Raw genomic sequence first — 10,000 nt, forward strand, 5'->3', positions numbered from 1 at the left:
GATTTGTGTTTATGAGAGCTGTGTCAATGAGGGTCCGTCCGGGGAATGAGGAGGACTTGATGAGGCGAAGCAGGTGAGGAAAGTCCGGAAGATGAATGTGGGGGATTTAAGGATTCGGTGGCGGATTGGGTGGGCTTTTTTTTTAAAGGATTGGGAACACATGCTATGAAATTTTTGCCTTATGATTTTTTTCTCTTCTTCTTCTTCTTATTCTATCTACGAGGGGAGGGAAGAAGAAGAGGGGGATGGTCAAAGAGAGAGAGAAAAGAAGATGATGATGAGGAGGAGGTAAACAAACAAACAAATATTTTTTGCAGAGCTAAAGGAGGTGAAGGGAGAGAGAAGAGGGAGATGGACAAAGAAAGAGAAAAGAAGAAGAAGAGGGAGATGGACAAAGAAAGAGAAAAGAAGAAGAAGAGGAGGAGGAGGAGGAGGGAGATGGAGAAAGAAAGACAGAAAAAAAAACTAGACACAACCATCGCAGATACTCACTTAAACTACGCCTTGTAAATGTCGAAATCAAACCCCCGAATGCCCACGCAGCGCCCAGTCGACCAGCGGAAACGCCTCCCCCACGCAAGCGCCACGCAATTTGAAAACACGCAACGCAAACAGCGAAAACGTAACGCAAAGACAACGCAAACACCCAGCACACAGCGACTATAGCGTTGTGGGAGGAGGAGGTGGAGGTGGAAGAGGAGGAGGAGGTGGAAGAGGAGGAGGAGGTGGAGGTGGAAGAGGAAGAGGAGGTGGAAGAGGAAGAGGAGGTGGAAGAGGAAGAGGAGGTGGAAGAGGAAGAGGAGGTGGAAGAGGAAGAGGAGGTGGAAGAGGAAGAGGAGGTGGAAGAGGAAGAGGAGGTGGAAGAGGAAGAGGAAGAGGAGGTGGAAGAGGAAGAGGAGGTGGAAGAGGAAGAGGAGGTGGAAGAGGAAGAGGAGGTGGAAGAGGAAGAGGAGGTGGAAGAGGAAGAGGAGGTGGAAGAGGAAGAGGAGGTGGAAGAGGAAGAGGAGGTGGAAGAGGAAGAGGAGGTGGAAGAGGAAGAGGAGGAGGAGGAGGTGGAGGTGGAAGAGGAAGAGGAATAGGAGGTGGAAGAGGAAGAGGAAGAGGAAGAGGAAGTGGAAGAGTTGGAGAAGAAGAAGAAGAAGAAGAAGAAGAAGAAGAAGAAGAAGAAGAAGAAGAAGAAGAAGGCATATACAAACCTCTGGACTCGCTGTCAGTCCGCCCCGAGACATGGGCCAGCGGGGAAGCAATCATTACATTTGTTTCATTTCCTTCGCATGTGCTGAGTAGGTGACGTCACAGGGGAGAGTGGGCCAGAGATGCAGGGGGTCAAGGTCGGCGTGTGGGAGGGATGGCACCAGCGAGGGGCGGGAGATGGGTGGATGATGGAGACGGTGCCACTGGGATTAAGTTGGGGGGGGGGGGGAGGGAGAAAGGGAGAAGGAGAGAAGGAGAGAAGGAGGGAGTGGGAGGAAGGGAGTGAGGGAGAGGGAGACAAACAGAGAAAGGGACAGAGACAGAGAGTGAGGAGGGAAGGAGAGGAAAGGAAATATGGTGAAAGAGAGGGGGGGAGAGGGTAGGAAAGGGAGAGAGTAAGCAAGGTTTGTTATTGAATGTGAAAGAGAAGGGAGTGAACAAGCAAACAAGTAAGTTAGCGTGCGCGCGCGTGTGTGTGTGTGTGTGTGTGTGTGCATGTGCGTGTACGTGTGCGTGTGCGTGCGTGTGTGTGTGTGCATGCGTGTGTCAGAGGGAGAGGGAGAGGGAGACAAAAGAAAGGAAGAAACAAAGAGAGAGAGTTGTTTTCTGTTTGTTTGCCATTAAGGCGATATATTGAATTTGTTTATAAATCTATCATCACCACATTTAATTGATACTATTGCTGTCATTCTTTTTTTTTTTATTTGTTTTGCTTAGCTCATTTATTTTACCGATTTATCATCAGTGACAAAAAACACCGATTCAAGCCTTTAAAAGAATAGAAGAAGAATAGAAGAATAGGTGATAGGAAATTATTACTATATTTTTGTCACTGGCACTGGTAACATAACCTATTAATTAATTTTATCTAGATGTCTCTGTTGCTTTTTTTCAAAATATTGACGGACTATTGCTCACGGATACCTGAAGAAAGTGCTAAGTCGTTAAGATATATGAGAGAGATACCAAACGCGTTTTATTTATTATTTTGTTTTTGTTTTGCAAGACATTGGGGTTCATCTTACAGAGTGGGCGAGTGTGTGTGCTTGCATGTGCATGTGCATATGGATCTGTTTCTGTACATGTGCGCGCTCGTGTGTGTGCACATGTTGCTACCCATGCTTGTGGACTCATTTACTCGCAGACGTTACGTGCTTTCATAAGTGCATGACATATAAAAGGTATAGCGCCTTCACAAACCCACATTCACAGCGCGAACAAAGAGCGAGTGTTGGGCCTCCACCTGTGACCTGGATCAGACCGTCGGCCATTAACTCATCGAGACAAAACGCCCAAGAAACTCGAACGTTCCGCTCGAGTGGCCTCCTCCTCCTCTTCTTCCTCTTCTTCCTCTTCTTCCTCTTCTTCTTCTTCCTCCTTCTTTTTCCTCCTCCTTCTTTTTCCTCCTCCTTCCTCTTCCTCCTTCTTCCTCCTCCTCCTTCCTCCTCCTTCTTCTTCCTCCTTCTTCCTCCTTCTTCTTCCTCCTTCTTCCTCCTCCTTCTTCCTCCTTCTTCTTTCTCCTTCTTTTTCCTCCTTCCTCTTCTTCTTCTTCTTCTTCTTCTTCATCTTCATCTTCATCTTCATCTTCATCTCCCTCCTTCTCCTCCTCTTCCTCCTCCTCTTCCTTCCTTCCTTCCTTCCTTCCTTCCTTCCTTCCTCCCTCCTCTTCCTCCTACTTCAACATCTATTCCTCTTCCTCTTCTTCCTCCTTCCACCTCTTCCTCCTCCTTCCACCTCTTCCTCCTCCTCCTCCTCCTCCTCCTCCTCCTCCTCCTCCTCCTCCTCATGACGCTAGAGGTGCTAGGTTGGAAGAGGAGAAGAAGAAGAAGAAGAAGAAGAAAAGAGAGGAGGAAGAGGAGGAGGAGGAGGAGGAGGAGGGAGAGGGAGAGGGGGGGTAGGGGGAGGTGGAGGATAGCATGAGAAGGGAAGGAGAGAGAAGGCAGAGAGAGTGGGAAAGGGTGATTAAATGGGATGATAACGATTGAATGATCATTATGTAATTATAATCATCATGATAATAAACTGGCAACAACAGGAACAACAAATGATAATGTGGTGATACATGTTAATTGTCAGTCGATATTCATTGGTAAATAAAATTACAAGAATGACAGATTTAATGAAAAAGGTAAACATCACAGAATTAAAGTTATGGAAATGGTAGGCCTAGCTAGATTAGACTATAATGAAACTACAAGAATCCACTCAGTCATTTTTTTTTTTTTTTTTTTTTTTTTTTTGTCAGTATGATATCAGATGATAAAATTCCCGGAAGGATATGGACCATATTTTTTGTACTATATCTGCGTCATTGATTTTTTTCCGGTTGTTCAGTATGTTGGTATGTATGTTTCTATAATTAGCTTGATCGATAGATAGATATATACATTCATACATACATACATAAGTAGATACATATATATGTGTTTAATCAGTATATTTATCTATCTATTTATCACGCGAGTTTAAATCCTTGTGCATATAATACAAAATGAGTTAATCTCACAATTGCAGCTTTCACTGTTGCACAAGCTGCATATATTACTCTTGTGTGTGTATATATATATAAAGAAAGAGAAGTGAATGTCAAGCTCCTCGGCCCCGCTCTTGTCAGCTGGTGATCGAAGAAACGTTAGACGCAGACATGTGTGTGTGAGGGGGGGAGGGGGCTTTAGGAGTTACTTTTGTTTGTGTGTGATGCGGATGGAGTTTGTTTGCTTCGCTTGGATGTAAGAGCTACTGTTAATAATACTCCTGGTGATGGTAGGGCTACGTACGATGCATCATTTGCCGCAGAAATAACTGACATCATTTATAACATGTAGCTCCTAACGGAGAAAAGTAACACACACACACACACAAACACGCACACACACACACACACACACACACACACACACACACACACACACACACACACACACACACACACACACACACACACACACACACACAGAAGTACATATATCCGTGATAGATAGTATGATTATGAAGCCAGTAGAATAATGCAAATGCTATTAATCTTTACTTTCCTCTAAAGTGTAGGAAAAGCGACAGCATAATTAAGCTGGACGGACTGAGAAGACCGCCGTGACGGAGTGACGGAGAGGTGCGAGCTAAATGCGTCAATATCTTCTTTAATTTCACTCTGGCCGAGTTTTGAAACGCGAGATTAAAACGCTCTTATAATGCAACTTCAAAACAAAAAACAAAAAAAACAAGCGGAGATCTACGTTGGGTGAATACGCACATTCCTCATCCTCGGAGTGACGTGCTGATGTTTTCATGGTAGATGAAGAATCCGCCAGCAGTGACGTCACGACCGTAGTGACGTAAAATCCGTGACGTCAGCCTGGTGTAGGATGTAGAAGGGAAGGTGAGTTGGGTTTCAGCGCGGCAGAGGATATGACAGCTGTTTTGCACGCGTAGGAGGAAGGGGCAGAAGTAGGGATGGAGGTAGGGAGGAAAGGAGAGGGCGAGAGGTGGAGGAGGGAGGGAAGGAAGGAAGGAGAGGGAGGGAGGTAAGGAGAGGTGGAGAGGTGGAGAGGTGAAGAGGAAGAGGGAATGAGAGGAAAACAAGCGAGAGTAGAGGAAGGGAGGGAGGGAGAGTGTAATACAGAGAGAGCGGAAGGAGGGAGGGAGAGAAGAATGGGGAGAGTGAAAGGAGGAAGAGTGGAAGGAAGGAGGCAGAGGGATGAGGGGAGAGGGGAGGGAAGGAAGGGGGACAGGCATGTCAAGGCACTGCGCTTATCCGGTGCACAAGCCATTATCGCCGTCCTCCTGCTGGCCCTGTCTCCCCTCCCCCTCCGCTCCTTCCCCTCCTGCCCGTCAGCGTCTGTGAGCATGTCAACATTCCCTGTGGTCTATTTTCCCCTCTCTCCTTCCCCCCCTCCTCGTCTCCCTCTGTTTTTTCCTTCCTCGTCTCTCTGGTCCCTTTGCCCCTCTCTCCTTCCCCCTCCTCATCTCCATCTCCGTTTCCTTCCCCGTCTCTCTCTTCTTCCCCTCCCCTCAGCCTCACTTCATCTCATACTTCATCTTCCTGCCTCTCCTTCTTCCTTCCCTTCCCCCTCCCCTTCTCCCATCTTCCTCTTCCCCATCCCTCCTCCTCCTACCCCGTCTCTTCCCAAACTCTTCCCCCTTCCCTTTCCCTACCTCTTCCTCCTCTCCTACCTCATAATCTTCCCTCTTCCTTTCCCCCATTTCTTCCTCCCCTTCCCCTTCCCCTTCCCCTTCCCCTCCACTAACCAACGCCCACATACTTATTTCCCGCCCACTTCAACATACCCGCCTAAAGTCTCTCCTTCTCTCTCTCTCTCCTCTCCTTGAGGACGAGGAATGCGTCCGGATCCTTTAAAGCAACGCGGATTTAGGTTCCGTCCGCGTCAGGGGGATCGGAATGCGCTGCGGATTTCCTCGAAGCGAACAAGTGAACTACTATTTGCGTCCGTTCGTTTTCCTCGGAATATTCCTGAGTAATTAAGAGTTTGATTTTTTTATTGGGAATAAGTAGAAGTGTTGCTGTTTATTTGTACTTCCTCTTCTTGTTACTACGTCAACTACTCCTACTACTACTACTACTACTACTACTACTACTACTACTACTACTACTACTACTACTACTACTACTCCTATATTACTACTATTACTACTATTACTACTACTATTACTACTACTACTATTACTACTACTACTATTACTACTACTACTATTACTACTACTATTACTACTACTACTACTACTACTACTACTACTACTACTACTACTACTACTATTACTACTACTACTACTACTACTACTACTACTACTCCTGCTACCACCACTGATTCTGATGCTGCCACTACCACCATCATTGTTATTACCCTTGTTGTTGCTTTATTGTTTTTATGTTATTGCTACTATCACTGGTATTATAAAAGTTATTTTTATCGTTATTGCATTTTTTTTCGTTTTTATTATTATTATTAATAGTAGATTTTTATTTCCATTGCCAATGTTATTAGGATAATCGTCGCCATAATTATTGTCATAGTTGCAATTCATATAATTATTGCGTGGAAGACTTTATAATTTGCCGGATCACTGTGGGGAAACCAAATCATTCTCTCATTTAAACACCGGAAGACGCACCGGAAACAGTCTTTTGTTTTGATATTTTTTACTCCTGTCAATTTCACGGCCGTGAGTATAATAGTTTACACTTTTGTTGACGTGACTGAGAGAGGGAATTGAAGTGCGCGTGACATGTAAACGCTTATTTTTTTCTCTTTTTTTTATTTATCTTTTTTTCTTTTTTGTATTAGATTCAACAAGGTATTTGTAAAGTACTTGTTAAAGGGAATAGTTGTGTGACAGGTATAGGTGAGCCAGAGGGAAAAGTTGTCGGTCTGTTGTCAAACGGGTTATATGAACGCTCCCTTTTGAACTGACAATTGATGCCAGACAAGAAAGTGCCATCGAGAAAATGTACGAATTAGGGCTCGTCATACCGAGGCTCAGGTGTGGGCGCCTTGTGAACGTGTTTCTAGAAGGATCCGTGGCGGTTGGTGAGGCGTGAAGTGTGAAGATGTTTTACGGAGCGTTGCGCGCCATATTATTTTGATTTATCTTTTTGTATTTATTTATTTATTTTTTTTTTAACGAGGGGCGTTTTCACGGATTTTGTCGCTTGCGAGTCTCCTTTCAGGGGGGAGAGAAATGTCTTTCTTCAAGGTGTATTTTTCCACAATCTCCATTTTTTTCTTATTACTGAAGTATTATTATCTCTGTATCTACGGCAAGATTATTCAAACTTTTTTTTTCATTACTTATCTTTTATTCAGATCTAGATGACGTAGTGGAAGCACTTTGCAAAATTACCTATGAATCGTATTAGCAGTATGTTAGATTCATTAGGAAAATATGCACGTAAGCGTAAATATAGTAACATGACATATGCTACACCTGCCCCGTTTTCGTCCAAGTTATACGAGATGGAGTAACTTTAATAAACCGCACAAAACCTCCTATTTCATCATTTTAGGTGTCTTTTTTTCCTTTGTTTGTGGGGGGTCTGTGCTAGATGGAATAGTGATTACTTGTATATTTATAATTTTATGACTCCGTTGGTCTTGGATCTATATACAAACTAAATACTGCGCTGGGCAATGTTGAAGTAGTTATTCAGATTTCTAAATGCTTACAGGATTCATCAGAATGTTTTAATCTGCACCATCGCACCATGAGGAAATGTTGCAAAAGAATCCTAACAGTTCTCGTAGCCCGAGCAAGGGTACGGCATTTAAAAGTGTAATCAGATTAAAAACAGGAAGATCTCGGGTAATCGCACAGATACCACGAAGGACGTCAAAAGGCAACAGATGTTAAATTTTCGAGAAGGAGTGGGCGTCAATGAGAACGTCTGCTGGCCTGAGGTTAAGGGGGCTGGCGACACACCGAATGACGTCACAGGAAGGCTTGATGGGTTGAGAAGTATGACGGGGAGTAACGAGCAATAAGTGTCTGTTGACGCTGGCACGGGCGGGCGGGCGGGCGGGCACACGGGCGGGCGGCGGGTGGGCATGAGGGGCACACAGGGCGGGGCGGGGCACGTCGGGCACGGTGCCAGGAGTGAAGTACGCCTGCTTATAAATATATCCCTTGACAAGGACATATCTGAGGTATCCGTATCTCATCCGTTTGATGTATAAGGGCGCGATGCTACAACCTGCGGGCTAATATAAGCTTTCTCATAACGCACGGAGAAGGAAGGGCTTTGTAGAAGAGGGAAAAAATATCTATAAATGAGAAAAAGATAAAATGCAAGAGATGGAATTCATGCGTTTCGATTACATCTACCTCAAAAGTAACATACAGTTAACTTATAACAGAAGAAGAATTAAAGGTAATGATGGATCGCTCAAAAGTTTAATAATAATAAAAGAAAAAAAAAACAAAAAACATATAAACTGAAGTATATACTTTTGGGATAGCACATTACACAGAAAGTGACAGCCGGACAAAGCTACAAAAATTAATAAGCATGGGTAAACGACCAGGTACGAGGCATTCGGGAAATCTTGGCGGCAGAGGCTATCAATCAAATCAGTAATGGAGGAACACAAATTAGGAATCGCAGTCGTAATTAGAGAATACAACATAGGCCTAAGTAGGACACTGGCAATTAAGTGGTTCGGCCTACACCACCAAGATCAGTAATTGGCGGACTGAGGGTTTAAGTTAGGTTAGGTTAGAATGGGATAGGAGTGGTTGGGTCAGGATAGGGGATGGGATAGGGACCTAGGATTGGGTGGCATAGGGTAGGAATGGAACTTAGGATATGATAGGAAATTAAGATGAAGATGGGATGACATAATCCAGGATAAGAACTTGATTTAGGGAATAAAATGCATTTCAAAGGCAAGGACTTAGACAAAGAAAAAAACATTTAATTTGTTGGGCAAACAAGTAAAGAAGGAACATAATTCACGGACCAGACAAGGAAATTCAGAACACGATTTGCGAAACAAACAAGGAAATCAAGCGGAGAGTTAGCGAACCAAACAAAAACAAAAAGATTATTTACGAACCAAATAAGCTAAGCAAGAATATGATTTGCGGACTAAACATGAATTATTGACCAAACAAGGAAATCAGCAGAATAATGAGCAAACCGAACGAGAGAAGTAACGTTTAAGATTTCCGGAGTAGACAAGAAATACAAAAAACATGGTAATCGTGAGAACAAACGAAAAAAGAAGAACAAAAACTACAATGAACAAAAGGGAAAAAGAGAAAAATAATATTATTATATTCACATTTTTAGACGAATTAGGGAAGTCGAGTTACACAAAAGCGATGAACCGTATTCACTGCAACGAAAGTAGAAAATGCATGAATGAGAATGAATCTCTCTCTCTCTCTCGTATCGTGAAGATATTCGTTCTCATCCAAACGTCCTCTACAATACACACCAACCGGAACGGACGGAGGAACAGCACCTACGGGTCAAGAGGCGGCGATGCGACGCGATAGCAAGGGCGATGCTTGTCACGGTCTCGGCAGATGGTCGTTTCCAAGGCTAAGGGGCGTCTGCGCACGTAATGCTTTTAATCGCTTACCTGTGTATTGTGTGCGTTTATGTCCCCGCGGCGTGTGATCTTGTCCAAGTTCTTGTTCTTTGTAATGCGTTCGTGCTCTCTGGCACTCTAGGAGAAGGTGTGTTCTGAGTGTGTGTGTTTGGGGGGGTGTCCTTGTATGTGTACCGTGTTTATATGTATGTACTATTGTATGCTTACATTCTCTCTCCCTCTCCCTATCCCTCTCCATATCCCTCTCCCTCTTCCACTCTCTCTCCCTCTCTCTCTCCCTCTCTCTCTCTCCCTCTCTCTCTCTCTCCCTCTCTCTCTCCCTCTCTCTCTCTCTCTCTCTCTCTCTCTCTCTCTCTCTCTCTCTCTCTCTCTCTCTCTCTCTCTCTCTCTCTCTCTCTCTCTCTCTCTCTCTCTCTCCCCCCCTCCCCCTCTCCCTCTCCCTCTCCCTCTCCCTCTCCCTCTCTCTCTCTTTCTTCCTCCCTCTCCCTCTCTCTTCCTCCCTCGCCCTCTCTCTTCCTCCCTCGCCCTCTTTCTTCCTCCCTCTCCCTCTTTCTTCCTCCCTCTCCCTCTTTCTTCCTCCCTCTCCCTCTTTCTTCCTCCCTCGCCCTCTTTCTTCCTCCCTCTCCCTCTCTTCCTCCCTCTCCCTCTCTTCCTCCCTCTCCCTCTCTTCCTCCCTCTCCCTCTCTTCCTCCCTCTCCCTCTCTTCCTCCCTCTCCCTCTGTTCCTCCCTCTCCCTCTGT

This window comes from Penaeus chinensis, chromosome 16 (assembly GCF_019202785.1).
Source record: "Penaeus chinensis breed Huanghai No. 1 chromosome 16, ASM1920278v2, whole genome shotgun sequence".
Taxonomy (NCBI): domain Eukaryota; kingdom Metazoa; phylum Arthropoda; class Malacostraca; order Decapoda; family Penaeidae; genus Penaeus; species Penaeus chinensis.